The sequence below is a fragment of the Staurois parvus genome, unplaced genomic scaffold (assembly GCF_062004578.1).
Source record: "Staurois parvus isolate SC_StPar_1 unplaced genomic scaffold, SC_StPar_1.0 ptg000177l, whole genome shotgun sequence".
NCBI lineage: Eukaryota > Metazoa > Chordata > Amphibia > Anura > Ranidae > Staurois > Staurois parvus.
The window spans coordinates 7869708-7895191 of record NW_028317973.1 but is presented as its reverse complement, the minus strand read 5'-3'; the positions used below and the strand labels follow the sequence as shown (position 1 = coordinate 7895191).

General features: G+C 40.4%; 1 protein-coding gene across 2 annotated transcripts in view; it reads right to left on the bottom strand.

Annotated features, from left to right (window-relative positions):
* The window catches only part of LOC149462315 (uncharacterized), an 81194-nt gene extending 56535 nt beyond the window's left edge, over positions 1-24659 (bottom strand). The window contains exon 1 of one of the 2 annotated variants that reach the window (XM_089677112.1): positions 24511-24659. The gene's annotated coding sequence lies outside the window, so the exon portion shown is untranslated. Of the gene's footprint in view, positions 1-24361; positions 24489-24510 lie in introns of those variants that run through there. The other variant, XM_089677114.1, reaches the window with a different exon arrangement.
* Positions 24660-25484: the final 825 nt, after the last annotated feature.

The window sequence follows — 25484 nt, the reverse complement described above, 5'->3', positions numbered from 1 at the left end:
GCACTTTTTGTGTTGCCTAGGGCAGCACAAAACCTAAATACACCACTGTGATAGTCAGAGGTAAGAATGCTCCTTACACTTGTGGTCATTGGGAAGAATTACCCCCTTACAGATTGCTAAAAGATCAATGGTGTCAGTGGGAACTTACCCGAGAGGATAAAATTGCTCATTGCTCAAGGGACCACTGGTAAACTCTGGAGGAACCCTGGTTGAGAAACCCTGAACTAGAGGCACAAAGGTCCCTATAGAAAACATAATGAGACTCAGCACCCAAGAGGGATATTATATACTCATCCATGTGCTGTACAGGGAAGCAAATATGTTGGTTCGCACCCCATTTCTGATGTAACAAAGAATTCTCTGATCTCTTTGACTGTCATGTGATTGATTATATCATTTTGGGTAATCCTGCTCCACTGATCTCCAAAATATATTCATTTTTGAAAACTAAGCAGTGGGTACAAGAAGGGGAATAACTAGAGCAGCCTTTCTCAACCTTTTCAATGCAGAGGAACCCTTGACATAACTTTCCGCTCTCAGGGAACGCCTGCTAAAAATGACTTTACCTACAATTCATGATACATTAGTGTGATAGTCAGAGGTAAGAATGCTCCTTACACTTGTGGTCATTGGGAAGAATTACCCCCTTACAGATAGCCAAAAAGATCAATGGTGTCAGTGGGAACTTACTCGAGAGGCAAACATTGCTCAAGGAACCCCTGGCAACCTCTGGAGGAACCCTAAGGTTCCACAGAACCCTGGTTGAGAAACCCTGAACTAGAGGCACAGAGGTCTCCATTGAAAATATACCCATCCATGTGCTGTACAGGGAAGCAAATATGCTGGTCTGCACCCCATTTCTGATGTAACAAAGAATTCTCTGATCTCTTCGACTGTCGTGATCTATTATGTCACTTTCTGAGCCACAGAAAACACAAGAAAAAGCATATTTGTGCTATTGACAATCTAGGTGTCAACCAGAAAAGATGGTTCCCTGTGGACATAAAATCAGGTAAAAGTAGGAATATTTGAAGGAGGGTGTTACATCAGATAGCTAATTGACATATCTGGAGTGGAAGGCCCAGTTGGCCCCTTCTTCTCAAAGCAAACATGGGATACTATGGTGACAGTCATGCTCATGAGCCAAAGGCACAGCTAAGCACCTGCTGAGACAAATTTAGAGACAGTACAGACAATGGGGTTAACTTACTAAAGGTGCATGGTGCAAAAAATGGTGCAGCTCTGCATAGAAACCAATCAGCTTCCAGGTTTTCTTTTCAAAACTTAATTGAACAAGCTGAAGTTAGAAGCTGATTGGCTACCATGCACAGCTGCACCTGATATTGCATTCTCCAGTTTTAGTAAATCAAACCTAATATAGATTATGACAAAAAATGTATTGTAAGACATAGGGGTAGATTTACTAAAGCTGGTGCACTCAGAATCTGGTGCAGCTGTGCATGGTAACCAATCAGCATCTAACTCCAGCTTGTTCAGTTAAGCTTTGTCAATAAAACCTGAAAGCTGATTGGTTGCTATGCAGGGTTGCACCAGCTTTTGCAATTTGCAGCTTTAGTAAAAAACCCTCCCAGTAAATAACAGTAGAGGGCACCAATTGAGCTATTTATGCTTTTTGGTTGGAGCGAGATTAAAGTGGTTCAAGGTTTATTACCTCCATGTATTTATGTATGCATGCTCCTGGGCTTGAGCACCTGGCTAAAGCATGGGGGAGGAAGGAAGATACGGGCTGTTTGTGAGCAGTGATGTGGGTTAGGATCTCCTTTTTTGTGCCTCACATGTTCCCCTCCCAGACACTGCAGCTCACAGTGGGGGGATTTCAGCAACAGAGGTAGTGCTGTCAATCCAGAAAGTCATGGGCAGGACTAGGTATAGCCAGGTGCTTATTCACAAGTTACAGGTTTGTGAATCAGCACTGACAATGCTGCTAGCCAAATGCCCTGCATCTCCGCATCCCACTGCTGTGCAAGCACTGCACAGTCTACATGAGAGTGGAGACTCTGCTCAGAATTCAGTAGCAGTGCAGCATTGTTGCTACATTATAATAGGAAGCTTCATTAGATGGACTTCACTGTCAGGGTCAACAGATATCTGTAAGACTTTGAACAGGGTCAGAGATAAAACTGTAAGAGCAGATATATATAAATGTGGCAGCACATATTTTTTTTTGGGGGGTGTGGGGGGTCATAGTTTAACTTTAAGTGAGTCATTTATTTGTATAGTAGATGTTAATATTGAAAGAATATCTTTGAGTTTCTATTCCTGTTTAAATTTGACCGTGCAAACAACAAATTGGGGAGATTTCATTTGGTACCTAGGATTTTACATTTGTGTTTTTTTTCCTACAAGATATGAAACACATCCAGGGCTGGCACTACTGCTAGGCAGCCACCTAGGGCGCATCCACGGTCAGTGGTTTCCCTACTTTCTGCCATGACTACGCCATGACACAGGGTCGCTCTTACACCGGCATGTTCAGTGTTTGATTCATTCCTTGGCTCACTGCTGCCAAGAGATGAGAAGTCATTGGAGGAGGGTTAATCAAACTGTGTACAGCACGATCCAAGAGCGATCCGGTGTCATCTGCTGTATGGAGGATCACTCCACTGACAGGAGTGAGAGAACAGCACAACCCGCACCTTTACATGCACATAATCAAAATATCGCCTCCACCATGTGCCAAACATTTCTATATAGGTTCCTTTTATGTCATCAAGCACATGCATCCCAGTGATTTTTTTTATGTCCAAAGTCATTATGCCAAACATGTGACATCATCATGGACTGCAGCATGACATCATCATGTGTTTACGTGCATGACTTAAAGTGACACTAAAGCTTCCTGTTTGCGGTTATCCGCATTCCTCATCTCACATGCTGTCAACCTGACAGCTCGTGAGGAGAGGAGAGCCGGTAATCGGCATTCCTCAGAGGGGACATCTACACTGATCATCATGGCACTGATGATCAGTACCCTGATGATCAGTGTAGCCCCATCAGTGCCACCTGTCAGTGTCCATCAATGCCACCTGACAGTGCCCATCAATGCCACCTGTTAGTGTCCATCAGTGCACATCAATGCCACATATCAGTGCCTACCAGTGCACATCAATGCCACATATCAGTGCCCATCTGAGCTGCCTTTCAGTGCCAACTATAAGTGCCAGCCAGTGTCGCCTTTGAGTGCTGCCAATCAGTGCCACCTATCAGTGCCAGTCAGTGCCGCCTATCAATGACCGTCAGTGCTGCCTAACAGTTCCAGTCAGTGCTGCCTAACAGTGCCAATCAGTGCTGCCTATCAGTGCCAGTCAGTGCTGCATATCAGTGCCGCCTATCAGTGCCATATATGAGTGCTGCCTTTCAGTGCCCATCAGTGATGTCTGTCAATGCCCACCAGTGATGCCTGTCAATGCCCATCAGTGCCACCTACCAGTGTTTCCTCATCAGTGCCCATCAGTGCTGCCTATCAGTGCCCATCAGTGCAGCCTATCAGTGCCCATCACTGCAGCCTCATTAGCGTATATCAGTAAAGACGAAAAATTACTCATTTACAAAATTTTATAACAGAAACTAAGAACTTTTTTATTCAAAATTTTCTGTTGTTTTTGGTTTGTTTAGCAAAAAATAAAAAACCCAGTGGTGATTAAATACCACCAAAAGAAAGCTCTATCTGTCTCAAAAAACATATACAAATTTCATATGGGTACAGTGTTGCATGACAGCGCAATTGACATTCAAAGTGCGACAGCTCTGAAAGCTAAAAACTGGCCTGGGCAGGAAGGGGGTGAAAGTGCCCAGTAGACAAGTGGTTAATTGACAGACACTATATCAGCGTTAATTGGTGTTTTATCTGCCTGGAATTTAGCTTTGTATTCCTTTGATGATGGCCACAGGGATCAAGGGATGGCACCCCTTTTGGCATTTTATCAAGTCTACAAAGAAGACAATGAAAAGTCAAGTCATCCACTGATCTTTTGGGATTTGCTCTCAAAATTGGATTTGAAATTTATGGGATTAAGAATAAACGTTTTCCAATCTTGGCTGTAAGTGACATGCTTAAAAGAACAGGCTAAGCACAGTCCTAGTGTGTGGCAGGTCACAAATATTTAGGATTATCCCTGTGGAGGAGCTACAGATGTCAGATTAGATTTCTGCTTGTCCCTGTGATGAGACTGCTGCCTGCCATTAAATGGAGAGGGTCTGTCTCCTGCATTATAATAAACATGATTATATAGACAAATCTCCCCTCAACAAACACTTCATTTTACAGGCTGAGCCATTGCCTTTTGCTATAGAGCACTCCTAAAATGGAAACAAAGCAAACAATACTGGGTTTTGTTTGAGAAATATTAGATATATTAATTGATCAGCTATTCAGAGATATCGGAATCAATGCTTATAGGATTTTAAAGCATATCAGTTGCAGAAGACTATGTAATTCTATGCGGGTCAGACTCAGTCATGGAAAACAATACACAATTGTACAGGGTCTTGTGGCTGGATAAAGGCATACGGGATAAACAGTATATTAGCTGTCAGTGGAATTAGCTTAAAACTGGATTTCCAGCCAAACAGCTAAACATGTAGTTCAATTGGATATACATGTATGTAAATAGCATTACTAGCCAAAGGATTTGTAACTCTGTTCAGCCAGCCTTATGGTTCATTATATCGGTACAGGTGGCACCAACGTTTCCTGGTTTAGCTTTTTAGCTTTGCCTGCATCTCTTTTCTGGCTATGAAGTATGTGGCAGAGGTGTATGAATCACAAGCCTGGCTGAACGCAATACAAAATCTTTTGACAGCTGTAACAGTTTATAAACAATATATACAGTATGTCTTCCATCCATGTAGTCAGCCTAGAGTTAGCATCAAAGAGAACATGGGTGCAGGTCTGTGGATAAGGGGGTACCACCAGTCCTCCTGCAGGGGGGCCCAGACAGCTGCGTGAATCAGATGGGGGCAGGGAAGGTCACTGGCATGGCAGGGTGCAATTATTGGAAATTATTTCCTGTATGGTTCTACAGCAGCTGAAAGATGGCTTCTCTCCTCTCCCTCCTGCTGGCTTTCAGCTGCAATACAGGGGATTGGTTCCAATAATTACCCCCCCGCCACATCCTTCACCCTCCCTGTGCACCATACATTTTACCTTGCTGCCCAGGCCCCCCTGTGTGCCTCCACTCCCACAGTGCTGCCAGTTTCCCTGCTTTCCTTCCCACCGACAGCTTCAAGCAGACAATAGAATCCTTCAGGATGGAGAGTGGGGGGAAGGGTCCAGTAAATACACTATATTGCCAAAAGTATTGGGCCAGCCCTCCAAATCATTAGATTCAGGTGTTCCAATCACCTCCATGGCCACAGGTGTATAAAATCAAGCACCTAGGCATGCAGACTGCTTCTACAAACATTTGTGAAAGAATGGGTCGCTCGTAGGAGCTCAGTGAATTCAAGTGTGGTACTGTGATAGGTTGCCACCTGTACAATAAGTCCATCCATGAAATTTCCTTGCAACTAAATATTCCACAGTCAACTGTTTGTGGCATCATAACAAAGTGTAAGAAACTGGGAACAACAGCAACTCAGCCATGAAGTGGTAGACCACGTAAATTGACAGAGCGGGATTAGCACATTCTGAAGCGCACAGTGAGCAGATGTCACCAACTGTCTGCAGAGTCAATAGCTAAAGACCTCCAAACTTTGTGTGGCCTTCAGATTAGCACAACAACAGTGCGTAGAGAACTTTATGACATGGGTTTCCATGGCTGAGCAGCGGCATCCAAGCTTTACATCACCAAATGCAATGTAAAGCATTGGATGCAGTGGTGTAAAGCACTCTGCCACTGGACTATAGAACAGTGGAGACGTGTTCTCTGGAGTGACTAATCACGCTTCTGTCTGACAATCTGATGGACATGTCTGGGTCTGGCGGATGCCAGAAGAACAGGACTTGCCTGACTGCATTTTGCCAAGTGTAAAGTTTGGTGGAGGGGGGATTATGGTGTGGGGTTGTTTTTCAGGGGTTGGACTTGGCCACTTAGTTTCATGGGTTGGGCTTGGACCCTTAACTCCACTGAAGGGAACTCTTAAGGTGTTAGCATACCAAGACATTTTGGAAAATTTCATGCTTCCAAATTTGTGGGAACAGTTTGGGGATGTCCCCATCCTGTTTCAACATAACTGTGCACCAGTGTACAAAGCAAAGTCCATAAAAACATGGATGAGCGAGTTTGGGGTGGAGGAACTTGACTGGCCTCAACCAAATAGAACACCCTTGGGATGAATTAGAGTGGAGACTAAGAGCCAGGCCTTCTCGTCTGACATCAGTGCCTGACCTCACAAATGTGCTTCTGGAAGAATGGTCAAACATTCCCATAGACACGCTCCTAAACCTTGTGGACAGCCTTCCCAGGAGAGGTGAAGCTGTTATAGCTGCAAAGGTTGGACCAATTCAATATTGAACCCTCCGGACTAAGACTGGGATGCCATTAAAGTTCATGTGCGTGCAAAGGCAGGCGTCCTAATACTTTTGCCAAAATAGTGTATGTCACATTTACCAGCCCCTTCCCTTCCTGATTGAACACATTGCATGATTGGTACCAATCACTCACTGTGCTCAAACATAACTGAAGCAACTGGGGGGGGGGGGGACTGTCACTTGGCTGGATGGGGCCCCATGGTTTCTAATAACAACCCTGCCTGGGTTGATACAAATATGGATGGTGACATTTTTTGGTTGCTCTTACTGAGACTGGCCACACTATGCAGTTTTCACATGGACGGTGACCGATTCAATTCACATAAGACATGACATGCCATATCACTGATCTCAAAGTTGCTGTCAGATTTCATAGCATGCTGTAAAATATAAATCTGTCACTTAGTATTTCCCTTTTACATGCCTGAAAAATTAAGAGTGGTGATTATGGCTTTTAGAGATCTCCTGATGGGCAGATTTTGCTGCTGTCTATTGTTGTGAATATTAATAATTAACAATGAATAACTTATTAATAACACATATAAAATGTATTAATATAATATCATTGATTTATATATATATATATATATATATATATATATATATATATATATATATATTGTACAAACTGTATATATTATACATACTGTATATACAGTATATACAGTATATACAATATATACTTTCCAAAGTTTTTTGTAGAATTGTAATGATATCATTCTTCTTCTTCATGGTTTAGCATTACTACTTCCTAGGTCAGCTTTACAGCTTCAGTGCCAGGCAGAGATGATGATGATGATGTGAAGAGAGATGATGAGATAATGTGACTGTATTTCTGCTGCAGGTTGACAACATTCCTCCTCCAGGTGCAGAACAATGAGTGAGTGCTGTCACTCGAGGACAGGAAATACTACTATCAGGCTCAAAAGGTGAAAAAAAGAAAACAAATGCAGCCCCCACATACAGTGACTGGCAAGCTGCAATATATTACGGTTTTGTTCTTGGGTTTAAAAACATTGTAAGTCATTGAAGTGATGATTTAAAGGGGTGTTAAACCCCAAGCCAAAAATGTATTATATTGCAGCTTACCAATCATTAGATGTGTTGGCTGCTTTAGTTTTCTATTTTAGGTTTTTTTTTCCCCGCTTTTCTGGTGATTTGACCAGTAACGCACCTCCTGTATTTGTGTCCCAGCTATAGATGAATGAGCACAGGAGGCACAGTAGACAGCAGCATTGTCAGTCTAGGTGGATGGATAGTGTTAAATGCAGTAGCAGATTTTAATAAACTAAAAAAAAGGGAAGCCAAACTTCAGCTCACGCTTTGTAATCAGTTACAGCAAACAGTTTTTTTTGTCCGTTTGGGATAAAGGTTTTACATAAATAACTAAAAGCTGATCATTGTACACCTGCCAGTGGTAAATGGTTTGTCTCATCCCTGTCAACTGATACATCTACAGGAAAGATTGTTCTTTTGAAAAACATCAGATGTACTGGATGAATACTAACCAGATGAAAATAGAAAACAGAAAATAGAAGTCCTAAAAAAGAAACCTAATGCAGCCCACATCTAAGAATTGGTAAGTTTCACTATAATATATGTTTGCTTTTGGGCTTTAAATTTCTTTAAGGCCACTTTCTCATTTTGTATATGCCAGCACATCTGCATTGTCTATTGTTGCTGTAGGTTAACAGACTGTTCACATTTCTTGAGGATTTCAGATTTAAATCCTTTTTTGGTGATCTTTTCTAGACTTATCTAGGACGGATAATCACATTAAGACCTGCTTAACGTGCCTTTGAAATTAAACTTGACAAGAATTGTGGATGACCAGCCTCACCGTGCAATATAAAATAAGGACAAACCCTAATTTTTCTTTTTTCTCCCAAATTGTATAGCCTGTTACTATACACATGTGCAAACGTCAGCATCAAAGATTGTCTAAACATTCCTCTATGGAGGTAATACAGTATTTATAGGCTAAAACAGAGAACGTTTGGAGCTGTTCATGGTGCTGTTTCTGTAGCTAGAGATTCTCAGTGACTGTTGCTTGGGAAGTGGGATGGAGTGCTGTAGTCCTTTTTTGATAAATATACTAACATTTATTTCAGGTACTTATATAGTGCAATCAATTTACGCAGCACTTTACATATATATTGTACATTCACATCAGTCCCTAACCCTCAAGGGGTGTACAATCTAAGGTCCCTAACTCACATTCAAACATACACATACTAGGGCCAATTTAGACAGGATCCAATTAACCTACCAGAATGTCTTTGGAGTGTGGGAGAAAATTGGAGTACCTGGAGGAAACCCATGCAGGCACAGGGAGAACATGCAAACTCCAGGCAGGTGGTGCCGTGGCTGGGATTCAAACCAACAACCCTAGTACTGCCAGGAAGAAGTGCTAACCATTTAGCCACTGTGCTGCCCTCATGCTTTAATAAGAAAGGGAGTAGCTAGAATGTAGAACTGTATTACCAAAAGATGCCTGTGGTTAACTGCCTAAGGGCTTGTTCACACTTGACTAAATTTCTAACTCTTAACAAATGCTCCTATAGCATTAGTATGGGCATTAGACAGGCGTTAATGAGCTTTAGTATGGGCATTAGACTGGCATTTTACAAGCATTAAAAGCGACCCCAAATGTCCTATGCACAATTTTGATGCGTTTTATAAGCATTTTACAAGTTTTAAAACTGCACACAAATGCCTATAATGAACTGTAATGTTATTAACCATTTCAATACCGGGCAATTTTACACCTTCCTGCCCAGGCCAGTTTTCACGTTTCAGCGCTCTCACACTTTGAATGACAATTGCGCAGTCATACAACATTATCCCGAAACTAAAATTTTATCATTTTCTTCACACAACTAGAGCTTTCTTTTGGTGGTATTTAATCACCACTGGGGTTTTTATTTTTTGCTAAATTAACAAAAAAAGATCAAAAATTTAGAAAACAAAAAAACACGTTTTTCTTTGTTTCTGTTATAAAAGTTTACAAATAAATAATTGTTCTTCATAAATTTAGGCCAAGATGTATTCTACTACATGTCTTTGGTGGAAATAACCCAAATTAGGATGTATTATTTAGTTTGTAGGAAAGTTATATAGTTCACAAACTATGGTATAGATCTGAAAATTGATCAATCCTGAAGTACTGACAGCCAATCTAATTTCTTGAGGTCCAAGAATGTCAGAATAGTACAGATATCCTCCAAATGACCCCTTTTTGCAGAGTAGACAGTCCAACGTACTTCATAAGAGGAATTGCGAGTTTTTTGAAGTTGTATTTTTTTTGTCATAATTTTTCGGAAAATGAAAAAATTAAAAAAATTATTTTCACTATTTTTTTTTACATACAGCGTCATCATATAACTGGCATGGTGGCGAACAGGGACACTGACTGGTGACAGTATGAAAAAAAAATATATATTTTTTTTATTTTTTTTAATTTTTTATTAAATTTTTTTAATTTTTTTTCATATTTTATTATGACCAAAGTTGTACAATGTTACCATAGTAACATTGTACTACTTTGGGGAAGTGATCAGTATTTTTTTTTTTTTTACACAATTTGCTTATAGCAAAAAATTTCTTTGCTATAAGCAAGCATTTACCTGAATGACATCGATTCATTCAGGTTTTTTTTTTTTTGGTGCTTAGCTGTGATTTGGCCAGAGCTAATCACATGACATGTGCATGTGATCGCTGTGACCATTCACAGCTAGGCACTAGTATACAATGGATGGCATGAATAAAGCAATAGTATACAACTGTCATGTGACCTGCTGTGATTGGTCACAGCAGGTCACATGGTACCAGCAATGGGGGCCGGTACTCAGATCTGTCATCGGCCGTGTCTGAGGTACACGGCCGGTGACAGATCGCGCTGCTGCGCAGCTCTGCAATCGCGTGAACTGCGCATGTGCGGGAGGACGCCAAATGGCGTACACCCCGGAAAGCTACAGCATTTTTGCGGCCGCCAAACGGCTATAGGCCGGGCGGCTAATGGTTAAAGCACTGCAAACACAGTTGCCTGCCAGTGCGTTTGTGGAGCGTCACCATAGATGTGAATGGGAGGCATTGAAAGGCTTCAAACTCCTCCAGACTTGACATGAGGCTTCCATTTTGAAGTGACGTGACACTAACGCTTCTTGTTTCAATAATGTGAACAGCACTGGGTACTGACCATAGTATCATTTACATAGCAAAGTTTGGTCATGTTAAGCCCCATACACAACGGGCTGAATATTGGTTGACATTCTGCCCATGTGTACACCCACCTGTCCCACAGAAGCCGGCCAAAAAGACAGCTTCTGTTGAACGTGCATGCTGGAAAACCAGCATCCGATTAGTGCTGGCAGTCAATGGCTGTGATCGCTGTTCTGGCGCAGTCCTCCTGTCAGAAGACAATAGCTCAGCAGGGAGATTGCTGTGCTAACATCACATAGTTAGTAAAGCTTCAGTTTTTTTTGTTCAGCCTACTGGGTTGAACAAAACAAAAAAACTGCTAGTGTGTACACAGCATTAGAGAGGAGATAGCAGCAAAGTCTTATATTAACAACTTATGTTGATAATTTGCCCTGTCTGGCTATAGGTGGACACTGGGTAGGCCTTGCAGGAGAGTTGAAGAGGGGACACAGATTCTACTGAATGGAATTATAACACTCCCTGTAATCATTTTACATGCTTTCTAATATTTCTCTTCAGACTTGTAAAGAGGGTTTACATAGCTAAACGTGAGCTCTGCATACAAAGCAGACACAGTGTTGAAGCCAAGAGAGGAACTTAACACTTCCTCAGTAATATGATTGATGATAAAAGAGGTAGGGATGTGTGTCTAGGGCATTACTCTCTCAAAATAGACCATGCCTAAGTAGGAAAGCCTTTCCAGATCTAGGACATAACATATTTCTCTAGCCTGTAATATACAACCCCAAATCAATTTAAATTATGACATGTTCACTGCAATATGTGCGTGTAATATACAACCCTAAATCAATTTAAATTATGACATGCATATGCTATATGTGCACGCCAACAGTTCTGTGCAAAAACGAGTTAGCCAACTAAAGTGAATGTAAACCATAAATCTGTATTTTTGTGGTATGTTTGGCATTGAGCTTCATTGAATACAGTTTTCTTAAGCAGTTATTTTTTGTTAATCTGTTGCAAAGTTTCTTACATGGAAATCTGGTCAATAACAGCACTTCCTGTTGCTGGCTGACAACGCTGATAACTCTAAAGCTGACTACTGCCTCATATTTAGCAGCATCATCTATGTCAGAGGTCTCCAAACGTATTAAACAAAGGGCCAGATTACTGTTCTTCAGACTTTGGGGGGGGGATTGTGCCCAGTGGGAGTAAACAATGCCCCATCTTTAATATTGGGAGGAGAAATAGTTGCTGTCAGTGGGAGGAATTGTTCCCCATCATTGATGTCAGTGGGAGAAATAGTGCCCCATTGGTTTAAGTGGCAGGAATTAGGCCCAATTGTTGGTTTCAGTGGCAGGAATAATGCCTCAAGGGCCTGATAAAGGCAGGCAAAGGGCCGCATCTGGCCCCTGGGCCACAGTTTGGAGACCATTGATCTATGTGATAGATCTGATAAGTGGCCAAGCAGCCTAATAAAGGAGCACACATGGCTGGCTGAGAATGGTGCTGTTTTTTTGTAAGGCAGTGGCTTAGCATTGTCAATCTGCAAAAGAAAACTGTTAATATCAGGATTCCCAATTAACCACTTGAGCTCATGACCAATTCTGACATTGCTCTCCTACATGAAAAAAATCTTTTTTTTTTGTAAAAATGACTTAGAACCCCACAAACATTGTATTTATATTTTTTAAGCAGAGGTCAAAGAGAATAAAATGGCAGATGTTTCAATTTTTTATGTCATGTGGTATTTGCGCTGAGCGAACTATTGGCGCTTTATAAATACTGTATAATAATAGTTTTTCAAATGCAATTTTTGCGGAAAATATACACTGTAATGAATTTTAGTGCACACAAACACAATATAATACCCAATTTTTGGTAAAATATAAAGGATGATGTTACGCCAAGTAAATAGATACTAAACATGTCATACTTTAAAATTGCGCATACCTGTGGAACGGCAACAAACTACAGTACATTAAATTATAAATAGGCAAAGTTTTAAAAGCCTTTACAGGTTACCATGTTAGATTTACACAGGAGGCCTGGTGCTAGAATTATTGCTCTCACACTGACAATTGTGGTGATACCTCACATGTGTGGTGCAATTGCTGTTTACGTACGCATGTGGGTCTGATGTGTGCGTTCTCCTTTCTGCTCGAGCGTGGAGGGATGGGAGCATTTTATTATTTTTTTACGTTATTATTTATTTATTTTTACACTGCTCATTTACATTTTGTATCACATTTTTATTGCTATCACAAGGAATGAAAACATCCCCATGATAGTATGGATCATGACACCTCCTCTTTATGGAGAGATCTGGGGTTTATGAGACCCCAGATTTCTCCTCTGGCCTCCAAAGCAGCAGATAAAACTAAGATCGGTTTGATCTGCTGATGCACAAGATTGGCAAAGGCTTGTAAACAAAGGAACTGAAACCGAAAGTGACAAAATCCTCATTGCTTCCAATTTCTGATGTCACTGACTGGAAGGAACAAAATCTGTTCCTGCCACTGGTGGCATCCTCACCGAGCTCCCCAATCATTGGGAAGAGCCTGGTAGAGGCAGTGATGACAATGGCGGGAGGGGGAGACCCTTTTCCACTGCTTGTAAAAGTAATCCAGCAGCTTCTTAGCCACTAGGAATACTTTTACAAAGGGAATTGTTGTCATAAGAAAATGATATCTTGATCATTGCTTGGTCATTAGTGACCAAGATATCACTCTTACAATCCAGAGACATAGTGGTTTCATGAGTGAGATGAGTTTTGAATGCAATTTCAGGTGCGATTACACAAAGCAAGTGCTTTGTGACTGTCATGCGATTTTAGTGGTCTGCATTTTTGGATGCAACTACTACTACTACTATTACTATTGTCCTACACAGGAGAATACTTCAGCAAAACAAAAGCCAAAAAATCACATCTAATGCATGTATGTGTGTTTTTGATACATTTACAGTCAAATCTATGAGCCACAAAATTGCACTGCATTGCACCAAAGTAGCATAAGACCCTTCCCCAAACTTGCATCACAGTCATGTTGCATTGATGTGATCAGCCACAGTTAAAAACAATGCTATTTCTATTGTCATGCAATTCTGTACGACTCAAGTTGCATTTGAAATCACACAAGTGTGAACCAGGCCTCAGAAAACTCTAGTGCCCCTCAGACACTGATGGTCCGATTGGATCTGCCTGTCAGCTGTTCAAGCGGACTCGATTGGACCATCCATAGCTCTCTATGGAGCGGCAGGTGTCATTAGACACATCCGATCCAGTACGCTAAAAACGGATGGATGGGGATCTGTTCCCTATCCGTCCAATGGATTGAATCAGATGACAGTTGAATGGAAATGGGCAGGCAGTCCGTGTGCATCTGACCGTCCCACAGAAAACAGCGAGCTGTGTCTGTTCTGCATAGCATAGCAGAACGAACACGGACCTGTCATCCGCCTGCTCAGTGGAGATCAGCAGAGAAACCCCCCACCCCCCGCTGAGCAGTAGGATCCGCTTGAAGAAGTCCATCCCATCTGAAAGAGGCCTAAGTGAATCTTATATCTGGGTGGACCCTGTATCCATTTGTTTGTATAACGACTTGCCCTACTGAGGATTTACCCCCCTTCCTGGCCAGGCCATTTTTTTTGCGTCAAGGCGCTGCACTACTTTAACTGACAATTGTATGGTCATGGAACACTGCACATAAATTAAATTTCTGTCCTTTTTTTCCACGAATTGATCTTTCTTTCTGTGGTATTTGATTGCCTGTGTGTTTTTCATTTTTGCGCTATAAAAAAAAAAATTACAATTTGGAGAAAAAACAATATATTTGACTTTTTGCTATTAAACATACCCAGTAAAAAATGTTATAAAATCAAATTTCATCAGAAAATTAATGCCAAAATGTATTCTGCTACATGTCTTTGCTACAAATAAAATCCCAATACGTTAATTTAATTAATTGGTCTACGTGAAAGTTATAGCTTCTACAAATGGCGGTATAGATACTGGGATTTTTTTTTGTTACTAGTAACAGCAGCGATCAGCGAATTATAGCGGGACTGCAGCAGGCATTCTTACACGGGGGAACTAATTTGGTGTCACTGATATCCCCAATACAGTGATCAGTGCTAAAAAAAAAAAGCACTGACACTGTACTAATGGCACTGGACAGGAAGAGGTTAACATGAGGAGTGATCAAAGGGTTCCCTGTGTGCTGGGAGTGTTTTACTGGTGGACGGTGTATTGGTGCTTCACTGTATGCGCACTGCTCTGGATGGCTGCCATCCAGAGCAGTGTGCCCCAGCTGACAGGGAGGAGGACTGTTAGTAAATAAAACAGCCCTCCCCCCTGTCGGAGATCCTCGGTAATCACTGGGTGGCAGCGGGTAATCACCATCTGGGACCCTGTGATTGACAGCCACGGCCGTGAATGGCCACGCGTGTGCCCCCTACCTGGAAATACAGAATCACGTACATATACGTGATTTTGCGCACCCCTGCCACCCTGTAGCAGTATATCTGCTATAGGGCGGTCGGGAAGCGGATGATAATGATTTTATATAAATAGTAAACAAAGATGAATATAAACCATCAGTGTTGAAATGTACACATTTTAAGTCCTGGTCCACACTGATGCGGTGCAGGAAACCGCATGTGACTCGGACTGGAATCACACCATATTCCTGTTCAAATCACATGCAATTCTTTGCAGTGCGATTTGAACCCATTCATTCTGTATAGCTCAAATTGCACCACACCCACACAATAAAGGTGCAGGCACCTTTTTTGTGCCACAGTGGAATCAGATCACATGGGTGTTCACACACGGAATCACAGCGAATCCCACAATGCATCAGTGTGGATCAAGACTAAACACAAGATTCAATCAAAATTGACCCAAAATCATTACAGTTTACATTTAAGTGGCTGTTTACACAATGCATGAAATCAATGGTTTTTATGGGGGTTTTTTCTTACTTTTTGCATTAACATAGTTCTGTTCTAGATAAAAAAATTTTTGGATATAATTTTTTTTTTAGAAAATACAGTTGTGTACACTTGGTGTGTTTACAAACTTGTTCATTAAATATTTCCAAGTTCAATAATGAAGTTCTGAAAATAGTGATATTTGTCTTAAAATTGCACTTTTTCTATTGCATTCCCTAACCATGCGTTATAAGGAATTCAACACAAAAATTGCAGCTATATGCTTCAGCAGGCTATGCTCAGTAACTTGCAATTAAATAATAACTTACAGTTGACTACAGAATCATTACTGAATCCGGAAAGGATCAGCGCGGGAATTAGCAATTATCCTATGTGTAAGCTGTAGTGAAAAATGGACATCTTTTGGTTAGCAAACTTGGAGAAGTTCCCTAATCTCTAATGTAATTAGTTCATTTCATTTGCTGCAAACAAAAGGGACATGTTTAGGTCCACATTAAAACTTAGCCATTTTGTAGACTGACTGCATTTATTATAGGGTAAATCCACCTTAAAGTGGTAGTAAACTAATTTCTGTAATTTGTACCTACAGGTAAGTTTATAATAAAGCTTACCTGTAGGTAAAATTAATATCTTCTAAATGTGCATTGTTTAGGAGATATTCTAGTGAGTATCAGCCGGTGACATCACTGGCGCATGCGCTCTGAAGGAACAGCATACTCGTGCTGCTCCTTCAGAGCTCTGTGCCTTGGTCATGACTCCTGCAAGCATGTGCGGAAGGGCTCGGTCAGTCAATTGGCCGGAGCCTGAGAACCCAGAAGGAGGACCTGGTGAAGATGGAACTAGTGGTGTCCCTAGGCAGGTGCAGGGGGTGTGCGTCACACCGGGTGACACCTATCGCACGGGGTGACACTGGACACGCTCCACAAAAAGGTAAGTTGTAAAGCATGCCGACGATCCCCGCAGGATGGATCAGATCTGTGGATTGAGCGTAATGGATCGGAGTCCGATCCATTATGCTCAATCCACAGATCCAGTCCATTCTGCAGGAATCGTCGGAGGGGGTGTCACCAAGTGTTATCACACCGGGTGACACCAACCCTAGGGATGCCCCTGGATGGAACCCCTGTCATTGGAGGGCTTTGTTTTAAAGCAAGTTTCTCATACTGTGCTGGTATGCGATCCATACTAGAACATTCTAACATTGCCTTGCAGGGGGAAATCTTTTTTTTTTTTTCAAACTTTACTACTGCTTTAAATGCATAGGTCCTGCAAATTGATGAAAGGTCTCATTAAAACATTAAAAGAAAGGTGTTACTTATATTATTCAATTAGTTACCACCATAACATTTTGCTAGCACAGAAAGAAAGGGTTAAATCAGATTGGTTATACAGGTCCATACCTCTATATAGAAACCCCAATATTTCCATCACTATTAGGTCCATGTCATATGATGATTGCTTCACTGGTGAAAACTTGCTAGAAATAGGATTGCAAAATGTGAAGGATATGTGTCGCTCCCTTGCTGACTGGGTGCGTGAGAAAGTGTTCACTCGCTGCCAAAAGCACTGCAAAATGTATATCATCAGCGAAAGTGATATTTTACTCACCAAAATGACAATAGAGCGACACATGCAAGCAGGTAAGTGTTTCATTGCCCACATTTGTCTTCCATCACCAGCAGCAGGATTGCAAGTAGACTTACTGCAGGCCAAATACGTGTTGAATTCTGAACGACTTTTCGTCCGAAAATTTAAAGAGTCATTCACTCGGTAATCCGATGGTGCCATCAATGATTTCGAAAATCGCCCGACCAAGTCATAAAGTTCACCCCATATAACAGGCGAAACTTCTGTTCCTTCCAGATCACGGCTCATGCGCATATTCTTTTTGGAAAAATGATCATACGATTTGACCATCATTGAGTCGAAAATCGGTCATTTTTCATGAATTTTCCAACACGACCGATCACCGATAAGAGGAGGAACCACGACAATTGGCCGGTGCCATTGACCCACTAACAGAGCGAAAATCGACCGATTATTCTTAGGTCTGATTTTCGGGCGAAAAATTGGTCAAATTTTGACCCATGTATGGCCGGCATAAGGGCTTAGTATTTTGAAAAAAATGGCAGACAAGAATAAACAAAAAAACTAGATCTCAATTTGCTATAGACACGGGGAGTTAATTACTAAAATTGCAGAGTGCATAATCTGGTGCAGCTCTGCATAGAAACCAATCAGCTTCCAGGTTTTATTGTTAAAGCGCATTTGAATATGCTGTAGTTAGAAGCTGATTGGTTACTATGCACAGCTGTATCAGATGCTGAGTGCTCCAGTTTTAGTAAATTTCCCCCATAGTTTACTTATTTCGGGCACACATGCTACAAAATTTTACTTGTGTTTTACTCAAGACTGTTTTACTAGTGTTTATATGTTTTTATCATTGGATTCTTTTCATGCAAGGTTGTCACACACAGGTGTAGATTTACTAAAAGTGGTGCAGACAGAAACTGGTAGCCAATCAGCTTCTAACTTCAGCTTGTTCAGTTAGGCTTTGGCAATAAAACCTGGACGCTGATTGGTTTCTATGCAGAGCTGCACCAGATTATGTACTCTCTAGTTTTATTAAATAAACCCCAGAGCCTTAACCTAAGACTTATAGTTCAATGAGGACTGAAAAAAGAAAAAGATTGTATGATTACTATTCACTTTGTAAGGTAAGTTGCAATTTTCAAGGGAATTAGAGCTAAGCTAATGCGGTGAAGTTTCACTTTGCAAAGAATACCCCAATCAAATGTAAGGAAAATAAAAAACAGCATTTTTGCTTGCAAAGCGATGATGGAAGTTAGCAGAGCTTTACCTCGTTCACTAACCTCTGGGGCAAATCCCGTTGCAGAGTGCAACTTTCCTTGCTGAAAGTCTATTTGCCTTTAGTAAATCAACCCCATATGTAATCCTGGAGCAATATGTACAATTATAATCCCGGGAGCAATATGTAGAATTGTAACTTCAACTCAAATTACAGCCTGCTTAGAGCTGATGGAAAATTACTCCAATTCATCAAGCCACTGATTCATACAATCTCATCCATGTTTTATGATTCTATTACGTTTCATGTGACTCCCACACTTCAAAAGTTTTGCATACTTCAATCTAAACTTACTTAGGTGGTACAGACTATTTGTAACATATGTGACCAGTTTAAGGCAGTTGCAATTGCAATTGTTGCTGTATTGTCTCCCTTTATATTGTAAAGCGCTGAGCAAACTGTTGGCGCTATATAAATCCTGAATAATAATAATAATAATTCAGGAGCACAACATTTTTGTCTGTTCTTGTATCTAATTTATATCATGTTATTCTGTACCCAACTATTTCCCAGCTATCCATTAACCACTTGACCTCCAGAGGATTTACCCCCCTTAATGACCAAGCCTCTTTTTGCTACTTGGCGCTGCACTAATTCAACTGATAATTGCGTGGTCATGCAATGCTGCACCCAAACAAAATTTACGCCCTTTTTTTCACACAAATAGAGCTTTCTTTCGGTGGCATTTGATCACCTGTGGGCTTTTTATTTTTCACGCTATAAACAAAAAAAAGCGAAAAATTTTGAAGAAAAACAATATTTTTTACTTTTAGCTATACAAAATATATAGTAAACTCAAAGTTAGTTATAAATTTAGGCCAAAATGTATTCTGCTACATGTTTTTGGTAAAAAAAATCCCAATAAGTGTATATTGATTGTTTTGTGTGAAAGTTATAGCGTCTACAAACTATTGTATAGATACTGCAATTTACGCCATTTTTTTGCTATACAGCGCTGCGCTAGTTTAACAGACAATTGCGCGGTCATGCAATATGGTACATAAATGAAATTTACATTCTTTTTTTCCCACGAATTGAGCTTTCTTTCGGTGGTATTTGATCGCCTGTGCGGTTTTTATTTTTTGCGCTATAAAAAAAAGTCTGACAATTTTGAGGAAAAAAAATATATTTTGGACTTTTTGCTATAAAACATGTCCAGTAAAAAAAATGTAAAAATCAAATTTCTGCCAAAATGCATTCTGTGACATGTCTTTGCTAAAAAAAAAAACCAATATGTGTAAATTAATTGGTTTACGTGAAAGTTATAGCGTTTACAAATGGCGGGAAAGATACTGGGATTTTTAGGTTTTTTTTATACTAATAATGGTGGCGATCAGCGACTTATGGCGGCGATCAGTGACTTATGGCGGTGATCAGCAACCTTTGGCAGGACTGCGGGACTGCGGCGGACATTCTGACATTGGGGGGTACTGACTTGGGGTCACTGACATCCCCAGTGACACCAATACATTGATCAGTGCAAAAAAAAAAAACACTGACACTGTACTAATGGCACTGGGGAGGAAGGGGTTAAGTTTATTATTCAGGGAAAGGGTTAACTGTGTGAGGGGAGTGCTTTACTAGGGGGCAGGGGTGTGTACTGCAGGGAACACCGCTGATCGAGAGAGATAAACTCTTCTGTCCCAATCTGCGTGTCCTGGAGCTGTCAGGGAACTGACAGAAAGTACAGCTACTGCAGCTGTGCTCTCTGTCAGCGATTGCCGCCGATCGCCGGGACATAGCCGGTAACGACCGGCTGTGAGCCGGCGACTGACATCCGCGGCTGTGATCGGCGGAACAGGCAGGGCGGCGCCGCGCCCCCTACCTGTTTTAAAAACACATGTTTTAAAACGTGGTTTTGCCCAGCCATGCTGCCCTGCCGCCGTATTTCTACAGTGGCTGGGCGGCATGTGGTTAAGCTCATTTATGCTAGGTGCTGCAGAGTTAAATCATCAGACAATTTGGGGTTGATTTACTAAAGCTGGAGCATGCGAAATCTGGAGCAGCTCTGCATAGAAACCAATCAGTTTCCAGTTTTTTTGTCAAAGCTTGATTGATCAAGTTGAACTTAGAAACTGATTGTACAGCTGCACCAGATTTTTCACTCTCTAGTTTTAGTCAATCAACCCTTTATGTCATGTTAATTATTTATCTTATATAAAGGCGGAGCTTAACCATGAAAATGTGGGCAGGGAAACCCAAAACTCTCAGGTAGGCAGGGGCAGAGTCAGTAAGGTCTTGATGCTGGAGTATCTATGACCAATAAGAATCCTTGGGAAAACTCAGCCCACCAGGTTCCACCTAGAACTAAAATATCTCTTTGTTATGTACTGTATGTTCTTTCAATAAAACAGTATGAGATGATCCATTGCAATCGATCAGAAATTCAGAAATTGGCTTTCAGTAGCTTTGACTTACATGAAAGTTGGCTTTTCTTATGTTGCTGTGTTCCAGGTGTCTCCAAACTTTTTAAACAAACGGCCAGTTTACTGTCCTTCAGGCTTTAGGGGGGGCTGGAGTGTGGCCAGTGTGAGTAGAAATGGCCTGGTATCAGTGGGAGTAAACAATCCCCCCACATTTTAACAAGAGGAATACTGCCCCATAGTTGGTATTAATTTGAAGAATAGTGTCAGTGGGAGGAATAGTGACCCATTAATGGTGTCAGTGGGAGGAATAGTTTCCATAGGGCCAGATAGAGGCAAGCAAAAGGCTGCATGTGGCCTGTGGCGGCTGTTTGGAGATCACTGCTGTATGTCACGGTAAAGGCAATATGGTGACTTGGCATATATTAGTTAGAGTAGGCTTTTCTAAACCAGGAACACTAGGGTTCCTCCAAAAGTTACTAGGGGTTCCTTAAGCAATGAGAAAATTCTGCCTCCCAGATAAGTGATCACTGACAATAATGATATTTTCAGTTATCTGTAAGGAGGAGATTTTTCCCAAAGACCACAAATGTAAGGAACATTCTTCGTAGTGACCATCGCACTAATGTACCATGAGATTTAGATGGAATAATTATTAACAGGTGTTCCCTGAGACCAGGATGTCATTTCTAGGCTTCCTCCATGTCAAAAAGTTTCAGAAAGGCTGGTTTAAGGGGATGGAAAGTAAGGGGGTTGGGGGGGGGGGGAAAGGCTCAAAAGCCAATCCAAATAAACCGGAAAAATTAAACGCTCAGCACATAGATTTTCATAAAAACACAGCTATTGACTCCACCTTTATAGAGAGAATAATTCAGCTATGAAGCCTACATTATATGCAGATTTCCAGAACACCAGGAACATCGATTGTCATGGTAATGATGATACAAGGCTGTTGCATTGCTTCAGCGCCACCAGAAAATCTTTTCCTTTCACCTTACCGTACAGCATTTTACAGACATTGTCACAAGTAAACAAGCTTAAATAATTTCACGTGGGAATATATTAACCCTATCTACATAGTGCTTTACTAAAACTGTACTATATACTGTATATAACTGATAGCTTCCAAACTGAATTATATCTGTCAAAGGGTTTTCACTAAATAGATGATTACTAATAATTACCAATTAGGTTATTACTAAATAGATTATTACTAAAAATTATCAAATAGGTTATTACTAAATAGATTGCATCTTGCAAATGTCAATAGCACAACACTGACACTGTGAAATGACAACCTGTTAAAAAAATAATATAATAATAATCATTGTCTTTAAATATATATATATATATATATATATATATATATTTATATACCGAAATGTTGCAACCTATAGTCAATGTTCCTTTGTTAACCTGGCAGTTTTAAACCATATAATACACAAAATAGCAGGAGTGCTGCTGTTATTTTGTGTATTATGCTATTTTGTGTATTATGTTGCTAAGGTTATACCTTTATAGGAGAAACAGCCCAGTTTTTGTTTAATATTGAGTGTGCACTATTGATTGGTGTGTCCTAAGTGAAGGTGATCATTATCTATCAGTTTTAAACCATAGCTACACATTGGGGTTGATGTATACATGCAGCCTCCTCCAACATAGGAATATGTAAGAAGGTGTTGCACAACACTTCGAAGGTGACTGCTTCCATCCTTCCTGCAGCTAAGTGCTGTCATGGTGAAGCTACACTTCAACACACATAAAACAGGTGATATTCCAAAAACATAGTACACCAGTGCCCAGAACCATTTCTACTAAGCCCAATTGGTTTGTACCTTTGTTATGATGAGTATTAATAACTTTCCCATTATCACATAGAAAAGTGGTGTTGTTCTACTTCTTGACAGCTGTTTATATATCTAATCCATTATGTCAAATATGAAATAACTAACCAAAAGCATGTTAAGGTTTTCTAAAAGGATCTAGATTCATTTGGAACATGAATTCCCTTCCATTTTACAGTCTGGAGGTGTATTCACTATGCAGTCCCATAAGTGCCTACACCATAACAACTAAACAGCCTCCAGCAACTGTCACCTGCATCAAATATGTTTATTTATGATGAGATAAGAGATCCAGGATATTTCCCAAGGCTATCAGCTCTGTATTCCGAGTGAAGAAAAACTCTAGCTTTAGAAGAGGGGGAAAATGGGCAGAGTACAGAAAATAAAAGAGGCGAAAAGGAAAAAAAAAACCACACACACACACAAAGCCAAAATAGTGGAGGCAGAGAGTGTAAGTACGATGGCAGGCCAGTCGTCTCCTTGGAAACACGCATCTAGCTGCATGCAATACGAAGAAATGGAATCCCCTCTGTTAAAATGTTACAGCAGAACACAAATGTTAAAGTCACTGATGTAGCCATACTGTGATAAATTGACTACAACTCTCTTCCACATGAAAGAACGAGGCATGAATGGAATATCTTCTGCTAATTACATGACCTCATGCAATGCCCTACCTGAAAGAGACCTGGGCTTTGAATACGCAGCACAGGTGTCTCAAATCTGTCACTCTCTAGTGTTTAGTCACCTAAAATAATGAAGAGACCCACAATGCACATAACAAAGCTTTGGTTTGCCTGGATCTTTCTTTTATGTTTAAATCATTTGAAGAATCTTGACCATGTTTTATACTTCTTTTTGGGTAATACTCTGGATCACATTTCAAATGTTTGACTTAAAAAAAAAACCAAATACACATAGCTATTATATGCAAGTATCTGTAATGAAAGCATTGATGTTCAAGTGTACAAACCAGCGATGAAGTACAGTATAAAGGGCCATTTCTAAAAGGCATGTTTACAATGCCTGCTATTGGCACATTAATACAATTGTGTGAATAGTAATTTCACTTATCCAATCATGTGCAGATTAATAAGTAAAAAGGGGTTTTCTTTTTACAGAATTTGATCATTGAAAAAAAAAATATTTACTCATTTTATTGTGTCAACTTTCTGAAATCCTTTAGTACATCAGCCTTAATGAATCACGGAAAATGATGATGATAAAAGCTTCTATTCTGTGTCTCAATTGAAGAACACATGGTGAATATTTTTTCAAATAAAAGCAAGGTGTAAGTGTGCAAAAACCGATTAAGTGCAGCAAGTTCACATAAAAAAATCTATTTTTGACATGCAAAGTGTTAAAAAAACCCCTGAATCTATATTTTATAATCACGTCACATTCAGTTAGATGTATCTACTGAAATCTATGTGGAATAGTCATAACACATTCACTTGAGCTCATCTGCTGAAATGTACATTGAAGAATCATGCCACATTGACTAGAGAGCATCTACTATTTCAGCACGTGCTGCCCCCTTATTGATGGCATTGCCATCTTCAGCAGACAGACATCCTTCCTATGAGATGAACATTGACCTAAGTCTAGGTACCAGTGATGAAGCCAAGAAAACACACAAACAAACACAGCAAAAAAAAAAGAAAGGCATAAAAGATACCTTGTTATATAGAGTTCACAGAGCAGGTCTTGTGCTCAGTATCAATGCAGAGCAATAAATATCTAAAAAGTCAAAGTAAGGTAGCCCAGGAGAGGGACAGCGACACAAGATCTCCCTGGACTCAGGAGTGGTGGAAATAATGGCATTACCTTGTGAGTCACAGCAATGAACCTGGAACGCCTGAGATCTCCTCTGCCTTCTCACTCCTCCTAGTGCTGCTTGGAAATGCTTGCTGCAGTCATGAGTGTGGGAGGAGAAAAAGACACAAGTGAATGTTTTTCTCCCATCAGATTACTCTGTATCATACTAGGACTCAGCAAGAGAAAGCGAAAAAAAAAAGAGTTGGGACTATTGCACAACCAAAGTGAAGCGAGAGTGTGAGGTGATGAAGGCATCATAATAGACGCAGGAGGATGTGCAGTTACAAATAACATCCTAACATGGTCAGATGGAGATGATAACTGGTAGCATATGGGCAGGATTTCTAGCAACTGTAACTAATTGCTAGTCAGTGTGGAGAGCTTATCATAAAAGACCAGGTTTCAACAATACAGCTTGATTGCTTGTTATCCGAGTAGCCCCCGACTGTCCAACTTCTGTTTTTTGGAACCAAATCCATTTTTCTTTCACCATTGTCCTTTTATTTGAAGAACAATTCAATTTGTGGGCTCTAATCCATATTTTCTTCATGATTGCTTTTCTATTTGATAAACAATTCCTCTTTTTGATCTCAAATCACTCTAACCTTTTGGACCCAAGTCCATCTTTTAAAAATCACTTCCTTTCGGAGAACAATCACTTTTTTTTTTTTAAACCTCCTCCTTTTTAAAGGAACAATCCATCTTTCCTTCACAACTGTTTTTCTATGGTAAGCACATTGGGATTGATTTATTAACCACTTGCCCTCCTGAGGATTTACCCCCCTTCCTGACCAGACCATTTTTTGTGTTATGGCGCTGCGTTACTTTAACTGACAATTGCGCGGTCATGCAATGCTGTACCCAAATGAAATTTATGTCCTTTTTTTTCCTCAAATTGAGCTTTCTTTCGGTGATATTTGATTGCCTGTGTGTTTTAATTTTTGTGCTATAAAAAAAAAGACTGACAATTTTGAGGAAAAACA